At 38.1% G+C, this 20,887-nt stretch overlaps 1 protein-coding gene and 1 long non-coding RNA gene across 7 annotated transcripts in view; one reads left to right on the top strand and one right to left on the bottom strand.

Annotated features, from left to right (window-relative positions):
• ndst3 (N-deacetylase/N-sulfotransferase (heparan glucosaminyl) 3) overlaps positions 1 to 20,887 on the top strand; it is a 595,362-nt gene that overhangs the window by 111,229 nt on the left and 463,246 nt on the right. For 2 of the 5 annotated variants that reach the window (XM_059988781.1, XM_059988772.1), the window contains exons 1-3: positions 5,891 to 6,011; positions 7,603 to 7,679; positions 9,839 to 10,031. The gene's annotated coding sequence lies outside the window, so the exon portion shown is untranslated. Of the gene's footprint in view, positions 1 to 5,890; positions 6,012 to 7,602; positions 7,680 to 9,838; positions 10,032 to 17,342; positions 17,406 to 20,887 lie in introns of those variants that run through there. The other 3 variants (XM_059988774.1, XM_059988779.1, XM_059988775.1) reach the window with 3 other exon arrangements.
• Positions 610 to 20,583, bottom strand: LOC132404563 (uncharacterized). Of its 2 annotated transcripts, XR_009515582.1 has the most exons (4): positions 20,407 to 20,444; positions 8,949 to 9,123; positions 6,915 to 7,005; positions 610 to 4,567 (listed from the first exon to the last, which is right to left on the bottom strand). It is a non-coding gene; the product is annotated as an uncharacterized LOC132404563 (long non-coding RNA). The 2 variants fall into 2 exon arrangements; XR_009515581.1 differs by lacking the exon at positions 8,949 to 9,123 and having other exon boundaries at positions 20,407 to 20,583.

The following is a 20,887-nucleotide window of genomic DNA, read 5'->3' as shown; positions in this document are numbered from 1 at the left end:
GAAAGAATGGGAGGATTTTCTATAGGAAGTCCAAATCCGTGGATATGCAGTGGGTTTTAGCATATCTCCTAAACATTTTCAACAGGCTTTTTGCACAGCACATCCAGATCTACACAAAGTTAGGCACCATTCTGTACTCTTAATAACTTCAGTGCTCCTTCATGTGGAGGTGCACTGATTCATCAGACAGCAGGTGGTTTTCAGAGGGATGTTGCCTTGCTCATGTTAAATGTGATGCCTTCATGAGATTTGGAGTTAATATTGAAAACGCAAAACTGCTCCCCCACACTTGCTTACCAGTTTGCTGACACTTCTCGTGGGTCTGTCTTGTGCTGGGATAAAACATTCCTAGGATTTATAATGGGGGATTCTGGCACACTACTACTAAGGTTTGATTATGTCAGGTTGTACTTAACAGCTTTCCCAATTTAGACACCAGTACCCAGTAGCTTGTGAGGAGGACTTTACAAGGCTGGATGGGCTTGGACTAAATAGCAATGTTCAAATTTTGGTGCCTGGTTTGATACCATTTTATTTCTCTGTTGTGGTTGTGGTACAGCTGACTGACTTGCTTGGCCATCAATGGGTGTTGAACAATCAAATGCTGGAAGTAGGTCTGGAGAATCAATCAGGTAAGGGTGGCATGGTTTTATTATCCGATCACCGTCAGTGTATTCAATCAGTTGTAACTAAGCTGGTAAACTTTGGTTATGTTATAGCTGTCCAATTTATACCAGTCATTACAAAAAGTACTGATTAATAGTTTCTAGGTCCTGTATTCACCAAATTGTTAACATTAATTTGTTACATGAATTTATTTTCCCTACAGGTTATGTAGCAATTGTAAATTGATTCAAATCTGACATTATAATGTGTCTGACAAAGAAATCAAATGTAGCATGCTCAGAATGCACTGATTCCACCAAAGTATTTATCTGATAAGCAGGTGAATAGAAAATCTATTTTAATAGAGAGCATTCTGGTTAATAAAATGGATTTTAATATTTTTCAAGGAATTCTTCATTCAAAAATTGATCTAAGACCCTGAAATTACATAAACTCAATCCAAGAATGAACATAATGTGTTTTATAATGATCTGATATCAAAATAGAAGCATTGGCTCAAAATGCCATGTTGTTACCAGCAAACAAGTGGGACAAAACATTTTGTATTTCTTGTATGTCTTGTGTTTAACCTGAGATCAGTAAGTATGTATATTTTTTCCCCTTGTACTGGATAAGAAATGTTAAATTTGCAGTATTGTACATATTGAAAGCAGGTAATTCAAATATTTTTCTCAGTCTTGCTATCCCAACTCAGTATTTTTGAATTCATCGTGATACTTGACTGTTTACCATTGTAACAAACAATGCTAGAAGTAAACCTAATTAAATAGACTTTCCATTCATATGCTTACCAGATGCATTTTATATTCAGTTTTACAATTTAATGGTGAGAGACTGCTAGAGCTAAGGTCACAGACAAGTGCTTGTGGTCTGTGCTGAGATCAGCATCAGAAACCATGAGTGCATGAATGAGTTCATTTCCTGCCCTCACTGTAGGAGTCTCACACACATCATGAAATCAAGTGAGGCATGTTTTAAAATGATTACTAAAGATAAAAATCTTTTCAAGTTTAAACCATGAAGAAATCAGCTTTAGATTTAAGGTTTTGTTTGGAATTAGTTTGGATGGTAAATGAATACTGCTCATTACTTTCGCTTCACGTTGATATTTGTGGTGAACCCAATGCTTATGTAACATAATACATCGGAAACTACTGTGTGTGATGTTATCACAGAAACGCTTTACAGATTTATATCAGGTTCCTATCTGCACTACATTAATAAACAGGTTAATGCATCTGTCAACAAAGCAGAGAAGAATTATTTGTGACTGCCTTAAGCCTCTGTGAAAGAGCTCTGCTCACTGTAAATTTCCAGCTCATATTTTGTGATAATTTGTATTTAAAGGAATGCAAGTGTGGTGAAGGAGCCAGATCTGCTTTTGTCACCTACCACTCCACCAGCCTCTACATCCAGCACATAAATTCTCTGCAATATCGTCATCTCTAGTGGTATCACACAGCCAAGCACATCTTTCCCTCCCCCTCCCCTGCTTTCTGCAGGGATCGCTCCCTACATGACGCTCTTGACCATTTGTCCCTCTCCACTGATCTCCCTCCTGGCACTTATCCTTGCAAGTGGAACAAGTGCTACACCTACCCCTACACCTCCTTCCTCACTACCATTCAGTGCCCCAGACAGTCCATCCAGGTGAGGCAACACTTCACCTGTGAACACGAGGAAATCTGCAGATTCTGGAAATTCAAGCAACGACACACACAAAATGCTGGTGGAACACAGCAGGCCAGGCAGCATCTATAGGAGAAGCACTGTTGATGTTTCGGGCCAAGACCCTTCATCAGAACTTAACTTGTGAGTCTGTTGGGGTCATATACTGTGTCCAGTGCTCCCGGTGTGGCCTCTTGTATATCAGTGAGAGCCAACGTAGATTGGGAGACTGTTTCGCTGAGCACCTCCGCTCTGTCTGCCAGAAGAACTAGGATCTCCCTGTGGCCACCCATTTTAATTCCACTTCTATTCTCATTCTGATATGTCTATCCATGGACTCCTCCACTGTCGTGATGAGGCCACGTTCAGGTTGGAGGAACAACACCTTATATTCTGTCTGGGAAGCCTCCAACCTGATGGCATGAACATTGACTTCTCTAACTGCCAGTAATGGCTCCCTCTCCCAACCTCACCATTCCCCATCCTCTTGTCCCTCTCTCACCTTATCTCCTTACCTGCCCATCACCTCCCTCTGGTGTTCCGCCCCTTTTTCTTTCTTCCATGGCCTTCTGTCCTCTCCTATTAGATTCCCCCTTCTCCAGCCCTGTATCTTTTTCACCAATTAACTTTCCAGCTCTTTGCTTCACCCCTCCCCCTCCTCGTTTTACCTATCACCTTGTGTCACTGCCTGCCCCGCACCTTTTAACTCTACCCCTCATCTAGTTTTCTCCAGTTTGACTGTACTCTCTTCCATAGATGCTGCCTGGCCTGCTGAGTTCCTCCAGTATTTTGTGTGTGTTACTCAGATTTCCAGCATCTGCAGATTTTCTCTTGTTTGCCTTTTTTTCTATTTAGGCCCACCTAAGACAGCTGATATGGAAATGCTAATTCAAAATCTACTATGCAGGAATGATCTCAAAAACAGTACTACATCTGCCTTGTGTTAGGCTGCCAAATGAGGCAGCTGTAGTTGGTACTTCTGCACTATTAAGTGGGTTTAATAGGTAGTCTTCCAAAGCTCAGAAGCTTCCAATCTCAGAATGAGTGCCAGGAAATAACACAGTCAGTATTTATTCTATGAAGTTAATGATATGCAATGCTCATCGTGCAACACTAGTTATTAAAGTCTCATCGATATGGTTCTAAGTAATTGACAGATATTTCTAGAAATTCCAAAATTTATGAGCTTGAATATATATCAATATAGTTATCCCTGATTTCAGTGCTATATCCAATGTTCTGGCTAATTTATTAAATAATCTGTGTTTTCAAAACTTTATTTCAACTGGTTGGAAAAGTAATATCACCTCAATTTGCATTCATTTGCGGAGTGCAAATTGCAACACTGTTGGAAAGATTGAGTGAGGTAAATGAACAATTGCTACTTACATTTAGTTGGAATCTTGGTTCAAAAAGTTCTTTCCAATGAAATGAAGTATCTTAATACACATAAAAAATAACGAAGGGTTCAGTTGATAAGAAATTAATTGAAAATATTGCCATAAAATGTGATCCAAGTCTGCCAGTTAAGATGGTGCCACTGGACACTTGTGGCAGCTCACTGATAGTTAAAAATGTAAGAAATCTGATTTATATGCAGCACTAAAAGCACCTTTTCTGAGGTAAATTATGTTAAATTATTGCCGCAAACATTGAAGGGGGAGGAGAAGTAGGGGCCTGAGCAGAAGAGATTTGATGCCCACACAACTGGCCCATGTGAGAAGCAGGATCGTTCTGGGTGCTGAGCTGATTTGAGAGCCTGAGAGCAGCTTTGGGGCTGGGCGGTGCAATCAGGGCCTGCTTGGGGACTTGGTCTAGGCCCCAATCCAATTTAATTTCTAGCCCAGTTTGGAGGTGACAGATTTCACTTGCTTCTCCAGGGCACCGGAGACTTTGTCTGTTTCATTGTTTGGTCAATTTAAATGCCGACAAAGATGGACTGAAAAGATGGGGTGTCAGGATCTGGGGCGAGAGCCAATATCGCTCGTTCCCTGTGTGGGTCACTCCTCTCTCCATGGTGCTGAAGCAATGAGGACTGCTCCAGCTGCTGAGCTCTGGGCCTGCTAAAATGATGATCTGATAATTGTGGCTTTGGGTCTGTTCTGGGCTGCTCCAGGGTTTAGATCTGAGGGCACGGTTTTGGTTTCGGAATGTTACTCCCTTGAATTGCTTGTATGATTTGTATTTTTTCTTTCCCTTGCACATCGAATGTAGTTCTTTCATTTATCTTTTCTTTAATTGAGTTCTTCTCAGTTTCTTGCTTAATGGCTTCCTGTGAGCAAAAAAATCTCAAGGTTACAGAATTTATGAATTCTTTGATAGTAGATGTACTTTGTTCTTGATAATATTATACAACAGAATTTTTGTAATTCTTACTACTAGATTAATCTTAAACGTATCTGTTCCTTTTGTTTTGAATGGCCAACAAAGAAGGTATTAAACTTGTGAAAAGCTGACTTTCACCAAATTTCCATGGTCTTTCTGCAGTGTTGTTTCCATTTGGACTTGGCCAACACTTTACAGATTTCCATTGTCTTTGTTTCTGTCTGCTTTATTTCTGATAACCGAACTGCAAATAAACATGAACACTATGGTAAAACTGGACTCATGAACAGTGGGGAGTAGTGAAATAACAAGTCGGAAGTGGAGTATTTATATTTTGTAGTAGTTAGTTGGTAAACTCAAATCAACTGATTGAATGGAGTTAATTATTTTCTCATGCAGCAGAGTTACCATTGTAAATGGCTAAAGCAGTGCTTTTTAGTTTTGATTGCTGTATTAAATACAACATGACCTGCAGGTTTAGAGATTGCCGATGTAGTACAATGATGTACTACAAAGCAATTAGTTGTAGGTAAAGGCCATTGTCCTTGTTGAGATTTGTAGCAAACATTAGATAAGCGAAACTCCTCCAGCTTTCTAACCATATGGATAGGCATATATTAACCCCAGGAGATTATCAATGGCACAATGTATTTTCTTTTATAATTTGTTCTTGTTTGAATTTAGACTGACTGCAACTTCCAAGTTAACTTTTAACACTTAATTGCAGTTGAAGATAATCTTTTACTTTGCTTTCAGAAAATTATATACTTTGTTTGAATTCTCATGAGTGCAAAGCTAGGAGCATAAATTGTGAATTTTGGTCAGAACAGTTCAGTAATCCGCATTTTTTTTCTGAACAATAATTGGAAAAAAATTAGCTAAGACAAAAAAAAATCCCTATTTGTTAGAACACTATTTTCCCCTTATGTAGGCAGCATGTGTTGTGTTCAGGCTGTACAAATAAATTTTAATGGTCTGTAACAAAATAGCCATTTTTCACTAGGATATATAATCCTGGGGGAAGGGGGTGAACATATTTCTGCTGAAATTAGAGTGCATATTGTTTACCTTGGGGAGCCCTGCTTTTAACCTAGTCAAGGACAATATATGAAGGTCAAAATCCATTAGAAATTGTTTGTAGTCAGAGCACATTTTAATAAACTGGAGAGGTTGTTCCAATGCATTTTCTGCTTGAGTATGGTTGATTTATGTAAATAGATTGTTATGGTTTGGTAAAAACTGATGAATTATGTTTTCTGTTACTGAGTATAGTGAATTGAGCATAACAACCTAACCTTAAATGTTCTAAAGGGAAACATTTTTACTGGAATTTGTCTGCTGTTCTTCATCCCTTGAGAATTTGGTTTCATTCTGATGGTCAAAGGTAGACTGTAAGTAGGTTTTTATTTGCAATTGCTTCTTAAATGGAATTACTGGATTAGCACATTTTTTCTCTTTTCTGGACTGGTACACTTTAACTTCTTTTCTGTAACTTGTTTCTGAGACTAAGAACTTGAAATTCCTTCTCTGGGATAGCTGAGTAAACTGGCACTTTCCCAGGTGGTCAATGAGATTTGTGTACATTCTCTCTGAAGATTGAGATGTGATATTTGGAAATAGTGCAGTAGAGTGTGCAGTCAATTGGTAATCCAATTTACATTTTTCTTGATATTATTTACTGACTTTAATGGAAAGGAAACACAACTGCTGATTACTATCACGTTTTGAGAATTTCTCATCAGTTTCTTCATGTATATGAGCAAAAACATGACTAAAGTAGATTGATATTTAGAATATAGATCTTAAAATTGTGTGATTGACCTTCAGCTTTAGGAAAAATCATGGTCTGCTGGAAGCTTGTGCTGAAGATAAAATGGCAGATAGGGCATGGTGTAAAACAGGCCTGTAATTCACTCCCAGAGTGGTTGATCCTGTTTGTGTGTGCTAATTGTATGTCCTGTGGCCTATTTCCTTCAGCAAGTAGCAAAGTAAACTGTTAGTGTGACATCTTTTACTTGAAGATATGTGCTTGATGAGAGTTTCAGGGGATTGTCGAGTGCAGCAACAACATAATTTGTTTAAATTGTTGCTGCTATAGGAAAAGCCATAATTAAACTCTATTAGATTTATTACTGAGAGTATTACAGAGACAAAGATGAAAGAACATATGAAATACTCCTTTAATAATATTTGTCTTTCTGAAAAATAAATCACCTCATACTTGTCATATTACAACACTAGGGAACAGAACAATTTTTCAGTGCTCAGCAAGGTTAATTATATTTTAAACTCACCAGAGTCCTTGTATCTTCAGGGAGAAATTTGGTTCATGCTCTGTGCATTTCTGATTTCATAGTCCATTTTTAGGAAAACCAACCTTGGTCGCTGGAAAATAAATCCAGGAATTTACCAAAAATGCTCAACAGTTCACATAGCATCTGTTGTGAATGGAACCGAGTTAACATTTCAGGTTGACATCCTTCAAAACCTTGTAAAAGCTTATTGTAAGAAATCAAGAACGTAAGAGCTGAAGTTGGCTTTTTATTCTCTTGAACTTTATATGATTTTATTTTGGGTGCTGTTTTCTCATTGTTATGAACTATATATTCGATATGTTTATTTTGCACTGTATCAATCTTCATTTTGTTGATGGTTTGTTTTGTAGTTGTTTGTAGAAATGCATTAAAAATTAATAATAAAAATAAGAACCTGTTCCATAATTCTGTAAGATGATGGCTTAGCTGGAACCTAACTTCTTATTGCAGCACATCTGTACTTTTATTTTTCTTTTAATATATTTATCAAAATTCTCTGCTGGTTTCTTTTTTATTGTTTGTGTGACGTGGCTGACAAGGCCGGCATTTTCTGCCCATTAATGATTTTCATTGAGAAGGTGATGGAGAGGTAGTGGCATAGCGGAGCTTATGTGTGTTAGCTCCATCAACCTGAGTCCAATCCTGATCTCACATTTTGTCTTTTTAGGTTTTTGTGTTCTCCCTGTGACGAGTTTCCACCACATCTCAAAGAATGTGCTGGCTGATAAATTGCTGCTAGTACAGGTGGGTGCCAAGAGAATTGAGGTGGGTTGAGAGGTTATAGGTCTTTTGTGAGAGAGAATAGGTTACAGGAAACTAAAGAGAAATATGACTTTCTCTGAGCCAAGGAAGATTTGATGGACTAAATGGCCTTCTATGATGTAAAATATGGAGCAATATGTGTCATCTTCGTAAACAGTTGTTACCAGTGCAGTGAAGGTGCATAAGAGCAAGAATAAGCTTGTTCAGCCACTCAGTAAGATATCCTTCAACTAATTTCATATAAAATCTTTTCCTAGTATCATAAGTCAGCAAATGCCTTGTAAAAGTTATTCTTCTATCACCCAAAAGGTAATTCTAAACTCTTCCCAAGAGTGATAGAAGTAATTCTATCACTTCTTATTGGCACTTATAAAAGCCAGCTCTACTTTTAAACTCAAACTTCCAGCATCAGACTCTGAAAAAAATCTATCAATCAGTTCTATCATGGGCACTAATCTACCTACGTCGAGGACATCTTCAAAAGGTTGTATTGAGAAACCCATTACCCAGGGCGTAACCTCTTCTTCTAATTGATACCATCAAGGAAGAAGTACAATAGGGTGAAGACGTATATTCAATGTTTCAGAAACAGATTCTTCCCTTGCACCATCAGATTTCTGATTGGACAATGCACACTTATTCACAATTTTTTTCTTACTTTTTGCTCCCTTTTGCTCTACTTATCTAATTTTTTCTTTTAAATCTTATTGTAATTTATTCTGATTCTAAACCTTTCTCTTGTCTTGCTGGATAATTTTCTCCAGTATTTGAAATTAATAGAGACAAAGAAAAGATTATAGAGGTAGTGAGGCAAAGAGTGAGCAATAACAGAATTCCCACAAGGATTAACTGAATAAGAAGACACAGCAGTGCCTGCACTTCCTCAGAAGACTGAGGCCAGCAAGGCTTCTACCTCCATCTTAACTGCCTTTTACAGGAGCACCATTGAGAATGTCCTGATGAGTTGCATCTCCATCTGGTATGGGAGAGGCTGAGCATCGGGGTACCAAGGACTGTAGAACGGCTGAGAGGATCACAGGGGTCTCCCTACACCCATTGGGGACATTTATCAGGAGTGCTGCCTATGCAAGCTCTTTGGTATAATTAAGGATCCTACCCGTCCATCCAGCATCCTCTTAGACTTTCTGCCATCAGGCAGGAGACTTCGATGCATAAAAACAAGAACGATCAGGATGGGTAACAGTAATTAAATGACAACAAACGTCACTTAACTTGGGTTGATTTTATCACCTTGGATAGTCGTGGCTTTAGCACTGATAGTTTCAACAATAGCTGGTGTCAATTCTTCCATAGAAGAAAGGATGTGAAAGTACATGTCCTCCCCACTTAATCTTCCCCGTCTCTAATTGTATGGCATCTTGTCTTTGCAAGAGAAGTATATGGGTTCTGAATGATGGGAACTGTTCTGTGAACCAAACAAAAAAAAGGAATGAATAATAAATAAATAAATAACAAATAGTGATAATGTAGCGGTGTGCTACACACAGCACTAAATTTACGACACGGAGTCGGTAACTGCAGTCGAAGGAAAAAAACTTTATTCGAAAACTTCAGCCTCACTTTTAAGCCTCTGTCAACCGGCCCCCCATGGCGAAGAGGCTCCAAAGCTCTGTGCTCGCAAACCCCCGTAGGCTATCTAATTGTGAGTCGGTTCGGATACGCTAGGAAATGAGTCGCCACAATAACATGAGATGAAGAGTCCTTGAAAGTGAGTCCATAGGTTGTGTGAGCAGTTCAGTGATGGGGAGAGTGATGTTATCCCCTTCTGTTCAGGATCCTGATGGTTGAGGGGTAATAACTGTTCCTGAACCTGGTGGTGTGGGTCGTGAGGCTCCTGTGTCTTCTTAATGATGGCAGCAGCGAGAGGGAATGAATCATGGTGGTATCTCTGATGATGGATGCTGCTTTCCTGCAACTATGTTTCATGTAGATGTTCTCAATGGTGGGGCGGGCTTCACCCCCAATGGACTGGGCAGTGTCAATTACATTTTGTAGGATTTTGTATTTAAGGGCATTGGTGCTTCACCAGACTGTAATGCAGGCTTGTATACTTTCCACTACACATTTATAGAAGCTTGTTAAAGTTTTAGATATCATGCTGAATCTTCTCAAATTTCTAGGGAAGTAGAGGTGCTGCTGTGCTTTCTTCATAATTGTACTTTCCTGCTGGGCCCAGGACGGGATCTCTGAAATGATAACACTGAGGAATTTAAGGTTGCCGACCCTCTCCACCTCTGACGAAGCTCATGGGCCTCCAGCTTCTTCCTCCTGACGTCACATGGGCACCGGCTTTTGTCATCCACAGAAATGCACGTAGGTATTTTACATTGTTGACAATAGCAACAAATATTGACGACAGCTGTTTACATTTCAGTGACTTCTTACATAAAGACGAGTCAACCACACAAGTTGCTTGACTGGGTAGATATGGCAGCCTTCGTTTCCTCAGTTAGTTAGATTTCAGTTCACAAATTACCACATTTATTGAAATCAATTTTGCAGTGTTTCATGGTGGAATGTCGAAACGTTAACCTCTGTGGTACTGGTCTATTGTCATCACCTCAGGCTATCATTCTCTACAAGGGCTTTGTAGCAGAATAGATTAAAGTAACTGATTATGGAATCAATCAGCATTTACACAAGTACAGGGAAAGCAGGAGATCACTCAGCTTCTCCAGGTTGTACACCACCCACTGAGTTTGCTCCATGCTTTCTGTATCCATGTATCCGGTCATCCTAACACCGTAACTCACAGAGTACTTGCGTAACAAAAAAACATCAGCCTCAGTTCAGACATTGTCAATCAAGAAGCTCCTTTTTATGTGTTTGGTGTGTTTCTTCTTCACTGGAAGAAATCATTCCTCTTTGTGTAAACAGCAAATCATTTAATAATCATTGGACCACTCCTTAATCTTCTGTATTTGCAGGATTAGAAGTTTAGTCCCTGAATTTGACTTCATACATTGATAATTTTAACTACTGTATCATTCTGTTAATATATTGAAGGTATATTTCCCCAGAACTGATTTTGGTACTGCGCAGGGTATCCAACCAAAGAATAAGTTACAACAGTAACTTATTCTTCTTTACATTGTAGTCAAATTTGGCCTTTTTAGATGCTTATTTTATGTATTTCTTGCATTTTTAATTTTCTGTCCTTGGATCTGTAAATCCCTGTGCAGGGCCTCTACAGTTCCTAGCTTTGACCCATTTAGACAACATTCTAATCTCTTTTTCAGGCCAAAAGTGGATGACCTCAAATTTATTCACATTGAGCTTCATCCTCCACAGTTATGTCCACCCAATTAATTTATTACTGTCCCTTTCCTGCTTTCTGCTCTTATTTATACTGTGAGCGGGCTTTTGGTGTAATCAGCAGACATGAATATATGACTTTGTTCCTTCATCTTAGTCATATTTTAAGTAAAATGAAAGCTTAGCTTTTAAATCTCTCCCTGGAGCACCACTATTTACATCTGCTGTTTCAAATACATATCTATTTATTCTAACTCTCCGCCTTCTATCTCCAAGCCAATTCCCTACTCACACCAATAGGGTTGTTTCCAATTCCACACCCGTGCTTACTTGATAGCAATCTCTTGTGTGGAAATTGATATGCTGCCTGGAAAACTATGTTAATATCTAAAGATTCTTCTTGATATGCCCTGCTATTAACACCAAAAAGTACTTACCTAAGCTCATTCCACAGATCCATGTAGGTACTTTATGATTAGTTCATAATTGCACAGCCATACTGCAGATGTGTTCACTTCATGTGCTTGTCCCATTACATTTCCTCACCTTTCCAATTGGTTTGTTCACAGAGTTAACTCTTTGTAAAAAAGAATCTGAATTTTTTCCTTCTTAGTTCTACAGCATTTAAATTCCATATCATATATATCTGCTTCATTATAGTCACTATTACAAACTGTGTGTCTGCTCTGTCTCCAACGTCTCTATTGTTGCACATTCCCATTTGCAGACTTTGCTTGTAATGTTTTGTAATTATTTCTTAATTGAACAGCAGTATTTGAAGAATTAAACAATGGGTCTTCTTTGTCATGCTTTATCTGTTTTTATTCTCACTTGTTATACTGCATATGATTTGCTAGAACTACAGAAGTTTTGGTAGGACAACTTTAATTAAGGGAAAGATCATAATGATATGATCTTGATTAATTTAACAGAACACATATTGAACAAAATTAAAATTTAAAGAAAGAACACCCTGTAGTGTTATGCTGTTCATAAATATGTGAATACACCCATATTCTATATTTCATCTTTCTGTCCATTAAGAAGCAGATTTGAAATATTTTAATTCACAAATTAGGTAGTGACCAGCCTATGATGGAACTTGACCCTGGGAAGCAGAGTTATATAATCCACCATGAAGGTTACACATTTCAAGGTTACCATATAATTACGTACATATTATGCAGTTCAATGTTCAAAAACAATTCATTGGCCTTTCATTTGACCACTTGACCATAATTGCTTTGTGAAAATTATTGCGGGCCTTCCCAAACTGTTGCTTTGCAATTGGATGGAGCTGAGTGAATGCTAAACCCTTCAGATCCAGATTCAGATTTATTTATCACACGTACATCAAAACATACAGTGAAATGCAAAATTTGTTGGGAACAGCCTGCAAATTTTGCCACATATTCTAGCACCAACATGGTATGCCCACAACTTTTGGCAGAACACACAGAATACAACAAGCAACAAAACAACAGCAAAACTAGCCCCTTTCCTCCCTCCCACACACCCACACACCCATGGGTAGTCCTCCAACTCCAGATCAGGCTTGTAGTGAATAGAGTCCAGACACTAGCCATCAGGCTTTAACTTCTAGACTTTAAATGGACTTTCAGTCTCCGATCTTTGGTGTTGATCCCCAGTCTAGTTGATGATGGGATCTCCAACTCCAGGTTGAAATCCAGGCATGCCAACTGACTCGTCCTTGTCCTTCCTACTCATATGCCCAAGATAGGTTTTTACAACTTTCTGATAACTATGCAGTCGGGAGATCAGAGAGGCTAGAATTTGGGAAAACAAACAAGATGCTGCTGAAACTCTGTCGGTCAGGCAGCATCTGTGGAGAGAAATGGATAGTTGACATTATGTTCCTGACCCTTCACCTGGACCGAAACTATGCAATCACTTCTATTAATACCAAATGCTTTTGGCAACATTTCAATACTAAATAAAAGTTCTCAAATCACGTTGGTATGATTTATTGTTAATACAAGTCCAAGTCCAAGTCTATTTAGCTTCATGTGTAATGAGACATGGCATAGAGTCTCTTGCTGACCCATCATTAAATCCTATAGCATGTACTGTACAATTTCCAATTTCCACTGCTTCTGTATTATGGCTAAGTTATTACTTCACTTAATTCTAAGAGCTCATACAGAACATTTTAGGTCTTGAAATTCAATTTGGCAGGTCATTTATTTGGAAAAAAAAATCATGGTACTAAATGTAGCACAAATCACCTACAAGGTATGTGTAAGCACATCCTTTCCATAATGAAATATTCAGTTGCATGGTTTGTGCACATCACGGGTATGTGCTGATGAACAATGCATTCAGGTTGTGTCACTCACTGTGCAAGAGGATGATTGATGCCTCTGTTATGAATACTACGAAATGTGGACCAGAGCCAGGAAATTGTTACTGAACTACAGCTTTTAAAGCCACCATCACTGCCTTCCAAGTTTGATGGGAAAGCTTTTTGGAGTCAGCCACCATGGATGAAGCTGAGTCTTTTAAAATGGCCCTTTAGTCACATGCATAGCCTCTGACACCATCAAGAGAGAGATGGAGAAGGGACAAAGGCAAGATATTCCTCAGAGAAGAGGCGAAAGAAGAATGATAGCCAAGAGACTCTATCCTGAAGATTTTCAGGAGCCATACCGCGACCTCAGGCTTTCCTCAAAACGATGCATCCAGATTCTGAAAGACAGCTTTTCAAGAGATCAGCAAGCTCCCACAGTGGAACTCCAACCAAATGCTTGTGCCTGTTCTGCACTGTACAAGGCAGTAGAGCCTGATGCCCTAAATCCTTACACTGTGGATCATTGCTTCTTCAGCAACTTATATATATCGTTGCATCCTTGGCATCATTGATGCTCTTTTTGAGTTTAGGGTATCAAGTGTATCAATTTTTCAGGTTTAGAGGCTTCCCAAGTTCTGGGAAATGATCAATACCATACGGGGCTTTAAATTGTTCCTCATCAACTGAAAAGGCTGTCACTCTTTGAATGTGCAATTAATCTCTGAACACTGACAATTTATCTTAAGGTTGTGGTTTGTAGCTGGAGTGCTTAATTATTCATCTGGATCCACTTCACAGTACCCAGTAGTTCAGTTGTAATGTCAGGCAGACTGATGATTTTTGGAGGGGTGAGGGCAGGGAGGATATCCTCTTTTTGGCTTCTCACTCCAGTCTGTGATCTTGATGGTGCTGCAGAGATCATTCGTAGGAGCTGCATGAGGCTGGTATCAGGCACTTGGGCTGCAATATGATTTATGCACTGTGGCACTTAGCTTAGCTATCATAAGTGCAATCTCTGTGCCTGCACAAGGAAGATAAACGCAGTGGAAGGCAGCAGAAACAGATGGCTCGAAGAGATTCCCCTCCATGTTCTACGTGTAATGTCTCCTATCCCTGACCATACAATTTCACTAACTTAGGCTTAAAATTATAAGTAGTTTGTTAATATCCTGCCAAACTGGTTCCTTGGAGTGACTATCCAATTGAAGAAAGTCTTAGAGCATCCCCATGACATTCTAAAATATTGTCATTACACATTCCACCATCAGTAATGTAATGGTGGCTGAATGAGTGATGACAGTATTTTAGAAAATTGTGAAAATCACCATTAGATAAAACTGGCCTGGACCAGAACTGCTGTCCAAATTTACTTCACAGGGAGCAGACACATGAGCTAACTATCTTCCCTCTCCTAGCAGTGGTCCACCTAAACTGGTGGCTGAGAAAATCCTGATCCTGCTAGTAAACTGCCTTCTACTGGCTCCCGGATGCCAGAACCTGAGCAGATGCTCAGGAGTATCAGATGCTGTGATGGGGAGTCTCCTTCCAACTCTTGCTGCTTATATGTTTATGTATAAGCCTTCCCAGCCCTTCAAACCACATCGCACAGCAACCCCCAGTTTAACCCTAGCCTAATCACAGGGCGGTTTACAATGGACTGTGGAAGGAAAGTAGAGCACACGGAGGAAGCCTATGCATTCACAGTGAGAACATACAGGCGGCAGCGGAAATTGAACCCATGTCACTGGGACTATTCTGCTAACTGTGCTGTCCACACTTTGAATATGTGATGACAAGAAGTGTTAGTGAATGATCCAAGTGAAGGGAAAGGACAGGTAAAAGGTCCATGTCTAAACAATCTTCAGTTTATAAGGAAGAGGATAGAAGATGAGAGGGAAGTCAGTTATGAGGAGTGTGCCTACAAGATAAGTAGGAGAACACCATACAGTCCCTTTGAACCTCTCACACTATTCAGTATCATCATGTTAGATCTGATATTGATATCCATTTTCCCATCATCTTTAAATGTCCAAAAGTATTTCAGAGCTTTGAAGATATTAAATTGTTCAGGACACATGACTTCCTGGTGTGAAAAATTCAAAGATTCATTGCCATTTGAGGTGTGAAGTCTCCCTCCATCTCTGTTCATTCTCAGATTATGTGCCCTGCTTGTAGATTCTTCTACGTGAGGAATCACACTTTCAGCCTCCAGTCTGTCAAGTCTCACAGAACACTTACATGTCAATTTGACTTGTGATTCTTCTGAACTGCAGTGTCCAGCATGGTCAAACTTCCCTCATCCCTGGATCTACCCTAAGGAAGGACACTAAAATCTAAGCATACTTCAGATATAGTCTCACCAGTGCCCTGTATAGTTAGAAAAAGGCATCCCTAATTATCTGATATTTCTGATGGCACAGATAAAAGAATCTCAGAGTAATCTCATCAATGCTTGTTTCTGTCTAGTCTGTTCTGTCTCATATGTTCATTAACTCCACCCTTGCTTATTATCACTCAGAATGTTAGGCATGTTGTAAATAGTACTTACTTATAATCTCAGTCAAGAGGTGAAATCTTTCTTCTGTATGAAAATCTGAATGAGAAGTTTTCATCCCTTAATTCTATGGCACGATATAGGAATAAAATAATATATAATGTTTGGTCAACTGAAGTACAAAGATGAGAAGTTTTGCTGAGATGGTATAAACATGTTGTGGCAGAATTTGAGTTGTTTGAGTTGTTTGGGTCTCCAGCATTGATTAACTGCATTGCTTCCCATTTAGAAGAAGGAACCATATTATCAGGGAAGCTTGCAAGATACTGAGATGTATTGACAAAGTAAATTCCAAGAGGCAGTTTCCTCATCCAAGCATTTCTCAGGACAAGAGGCAACCATTGATGAAAACTGAAGAAGCATTACTTCAGACAGTTTGTAAATCTGTATAATTCTCCAGCTTAAATGTCCCGGATGTGTTATCTTTGACTATGTTGAAGACAGGATCAGGAAATCTTGGGTACCAAAGGAGTCATGGAAAATGAGAATGGGATACCTGATTGTCCATATGATTTCACAGTCAACAAGAAGATTCAGCAGGTTGTTACCTTTATTTTTTATGTTTAAAACAAAACATTGGGACAGCATTGTGACATTTGCCCTAAGGTCATAGTGTATTAAATATAAACCTGATGCATTTATCCTGATTAAGGTATATCCCTTGCATTGTTTCCAAAATGTAAGAGTCAAATATAGTTGCCTTTCTCTCCCTGGATATTCACACTAACATTTGGTATGGTGTACTAAGATGAGCTCAATATACAGGATAAAGCATGGTAGCTTGCTCATTTAGCCACAGGCACAGTGAGTGCATGAGCATGTCCACTGTAACAAAGGCTAACAAATCATTTACCTTCATAAGTATACGCCACAGGAAAAGTGCATTTGATCACTGGAGACCTTATTACTGTTACTTGCAAGAACATAAATATCCCATATAATTATAAAATATCTTGCTTTTCGAACTTGCTTTTGGGTTGGGATTAGCATTTGCAGTCCAAACTTCTCTACATAATTGCAGATTACATTTGTGTGTAATCTTTTTGAGCTGGCAGAAAGCGGTATTGAGAAAATTCATCAAATGTTAGTATTCCTGGCCATGCGAGAGCCTCTTTTCTGCCATTACTGAAACAGCTCTTGTATGATAGCCAAGAATGGACAGCTTGGCTTGCACTAAATGCCAGTCTAACATCACCACGCATTTAGATGTATTTGTGTCAGCCAAGATTCAAGTCCTGGCATAGGTGTTGAATGTTTTCAGTGCAAGACCATTTTCCTCTGTTGTGCATATTTTGTTGCTAACTTCACAATAATTATGCACAGCTACTGCCCAGCCATTAGTGGGGCATTTTGGTTTAGTTATTTGCATGTTAATTTGCAGCTGTCTATGATTTCCACTATCCAATGGAACATGAGATAGAATCATGCAAATTAAATAGCTTAACAACCACAAATGACCTACTTGACCTTTACTAACAACTGACTTATTTCCCATTCTTGATCACTGAAGGAACATAATGAATTAGTCATAAGTCATGCTTTGTGGTTTACTATTGTGGCTGATTAACAGGTAAGAGAATACAGCAAACTTGCATTTCTTAATGGATGGTAAAGGAATATTGAAAAGCTTGGCAAAACCTAAACTGATCAATGATGAAGCAGAGAATTGCAAAATACAACAATGTTACCTCAAGTTGATTACAAGCTGAAACAACCCTTGAAGTTCAGATCAATGAAGCAAGCAAAAGGATACAAAAAAAATATTTTTGATTGCAGGAGAATGAGTCATGGTCCTTACTTTTCTGTTTCACTGGGAAGAATGAATTACCTTATTTGGGTCAAAATGTAATTATTAAAGGGCTTATTTACCGATAGTTCGTACTATACCTCAATTTATTCAAAATGCTTGTTAAATTATTAACACATTTAATTAAGCAAATATAGCTTTAACTTAAGGGTTCCCAACCTGGGGTAAGGCTACATGGTGTAAAAAAAGGTTGGGAACACTTGCTTTAATTGTAATTTCATTAAATTTTACTAAAAGAAATTTAAGAACTTAGAAATATTTTAAGTGGGGTAGGAAATGTCTTGTGTCTTTAACTGTCAAAATTTCCTTTTTTTTCTGCTTTTCTTGTTTCCTCACCAAATCATCAATGTAGGTTCTGGACACAAATGTTTGCTGTCTGTATTTATTTACCCTTGGGGGAAAGTTCCAATAAAATACTAATAGTAGGTGGAAAAACCCACTTCAGCACAAAGTCTGAATTTCTTATTCTTCTGTTCCTATTTCCTCCTCTTGCTTCGGCAGTTCCATGGGTTACCTTCCAGACATTTCTATAATCTCAGGAATTGTTGAGAGTTAAGCCTGAAGTATTGCTCGATTCATCTTTTTTAATGATCTTACTGTATCATGAAATAGGTCCAAGGGGTTTGCTGACTTCGGTCCTATTAATTTCTCTGGTACTATTTCTTTAAAAATATTAAGTATTTTGTTCTTACCCTTAGAAGATCTTTAGTTTCTTGCTTTATTTATGTGTAGCCTACAGTATTTTAACAGTCATAGAACATTTAACTCTTCTGTCTTTCAGTTCTGCTTGTGCCAATGCCCTAGAATTGAAACCCTGGAATTCCGTACCACTCATTTAAATGTATAACATGCTTAACCCTAAACCAATTTGCACATTGCCTAGGTAGTACTGGTTATTACCTTTGACATTCTGCTTTTAAATTAACTCTGGCTCTTTAATCTTCAGTGTTGTGAGTTCCACTTCTGTATCTGGTGACTACATAGATCATGTCAACTGGATCATCCCCTTCTTACTCAAAGTTCTTTACCAATTGTAAACAAAGATGTTCTTAACCCTGACATAAGGCAGTAAACATAGATATGTAGGTTCCTATTTGTTGATGCAGAAAACAATCTCTGCCCTCTGAACTTAACCATCTTTATCACTACCACATTCTTTTTGCTAAAACACTTGAAAGGCCTCCTCCTTCACCTCGTGTTTGGAGTCCAAACATTTTTCTCGTACGTCTTCTGACACATTGGCATGAGCTGGGACTCCTGCATTATCTTATAACTGTGCTTGTCTAATTGGCAGTCATGTCCTGTACAGTACTCTCAACCAAATTTAAATCACAACTTAATCCCAGCACCATGACTGCTCCTTAGTTAAGATGTTGAGTTGACCCTTAACACATCTAATGCATCACAAGTCGGTACTTCAGATTTCAGTTCAACAACTCTGAGTAGAAGTTCTTTGAGTGTACTTATTACAAATGTGGTTGCCATGGACACACTATAACTCTAGTGCTACTGTCTACTCATGTATACGTGTTTAATTAATTAAAGTTTGATGTAATTAATTGCAATTTTTTAAATTGTTTTTTAATCTAATTGCAGTCAATTTATTTCAGTAATATGTTTCTATTTTATTTTCTCTGTCACTAATCAGTAATCCACAACACTGTAAAGTCCCTGGGCCTGAAATGTTTATCTGGGGTTATTGCAAAGTATCACTCTCTTACAAATCATTTTAATTTCCCAAATTCTTTATTTTATGTTCTTGCCTTATCTGACACTTTTTTTATGTGTCATTTGACCATTAGGATAATGTATAGAAATATTTTTTATTAGCCCCTACCAGGGATATTAAAGATGAAAATATTGACCTTTACCTAAGTTCTCAGCTTTTCACTCTGTTTAACATACACTGTTTATGTAGGATCTGAGGCTGTATTCCGTTCTTTTTTAACACCAGTGATGAGCATTAAAAATCTGCAAAACTCACCCTATTGATACCAAATTATGTAATTTTGCTGATTTTCTAACTCACAGGCCTTTGATTATAACAGTATAACATATAATCCTGTTTTTTTTTTATTCACCGGATGGGTAGTTAGAGGTTCAGGTACACATTATTTGAGCTAACTTCTGTTCTGTGTTCCTTTAATAAATTTCTGCATTGGCAGTTGAGAGAATTATATGACCTCTTGGGTAGGAGTAATGGTTTCTCCTTGGGTAGGAGTAGGTTAGTTAGCTTGTATTAAGACCTGCCTATAAATGTTCATCTTAATTGAGTTTTAGTTGCAATGAGTAATTAACAGTACAGCTATGTTGTCAGCATGAAAAATGAATTTGAGAAATATGCTAAATATCATTGTTTAGAAAATAATTAATTTCCACAGTCAAGCATAAATAGCAGTGTTTTCTTCAATAACACAATTATGACCTGAAACATGTCCTACAAAAATCTGGGGGATTTTTAAATTTTCGGTGATGACTTTTAAAAATTATATCCTTTCTATTTTTACATATTTCTTAAATTATCTTGTATTAGGTAAAAGTTTTCATTACCTTTTCATTTTACTTTATATAACAGTATGAAATTATTATTATTTCCTCATTATTTTAAAATATACTGGAGATGTATTTGAAATTGCTCAGTTTGAGGATTGAATATCTTTTAGATTTTTCTCAAATTGACTACTATAATATATATATATATATATAGTCATTGCTAAGATCGGTATTTCTTACCACTGAGAGGCAAAGACTGAATAATAATTACCAGTTATCCTGCTGCCGAGACCTCCAGCTTGAACTGTGCAGTCCACATGGGAAGAAGGAATTTAGGATACCGTGTGACTTGAACAGGCTCCCTCCACCCCTGAACTTTGCCCTTCTATTAAGAAGGTCAGGAAATACTGTCAAAGTAGAATTTTGAATTTACTGCTGGTTGGCGTCATTACAGTTTATCATAGATAGCAAAAAGTTTTATGGAGTCGAGTCATTTTCCGCAGAACACCCAGTTCCTAATCTGCTTCTCTAGATAATGATATAGGCAACTGATCTGGCTGAGTTTCTTGAAAAAAGTGGCGTGCTGGTGGTTAATAGTGAACCATTAATGCAGACTGTTAAAAGAATGCAGATAAAAGTCACACACAAAATGCTGGAGGAACACAGCAGGTCAGGCAGCATCAATGAGCAAACAGTCGCCATTCTACCAAAGCTAATGTGTATGTTGTAGGAATGACTTAATAAATTTAAAA

Source organism: Hypanus sabinus, chromosome 14 (assembly GCF_030144855.1).
Source record: "Hypanus sabinus isolate sHypSab1 chromosome 14, sHypSab1.hap1, whole genome shotgun sequence".
Classification (NCBI taxonomy): domain Eukaryota; kingdom Metazoa; phylum Chordata; class Chondrichthyes; order Myliobatiformes; family Dasyatidae; genus Hypanus; species Hypanus sabinus.
Note: the sequence above shows the minus strand (reverse complement) of the source record. Positions and strands in the feature narration are given on the sequence as shown.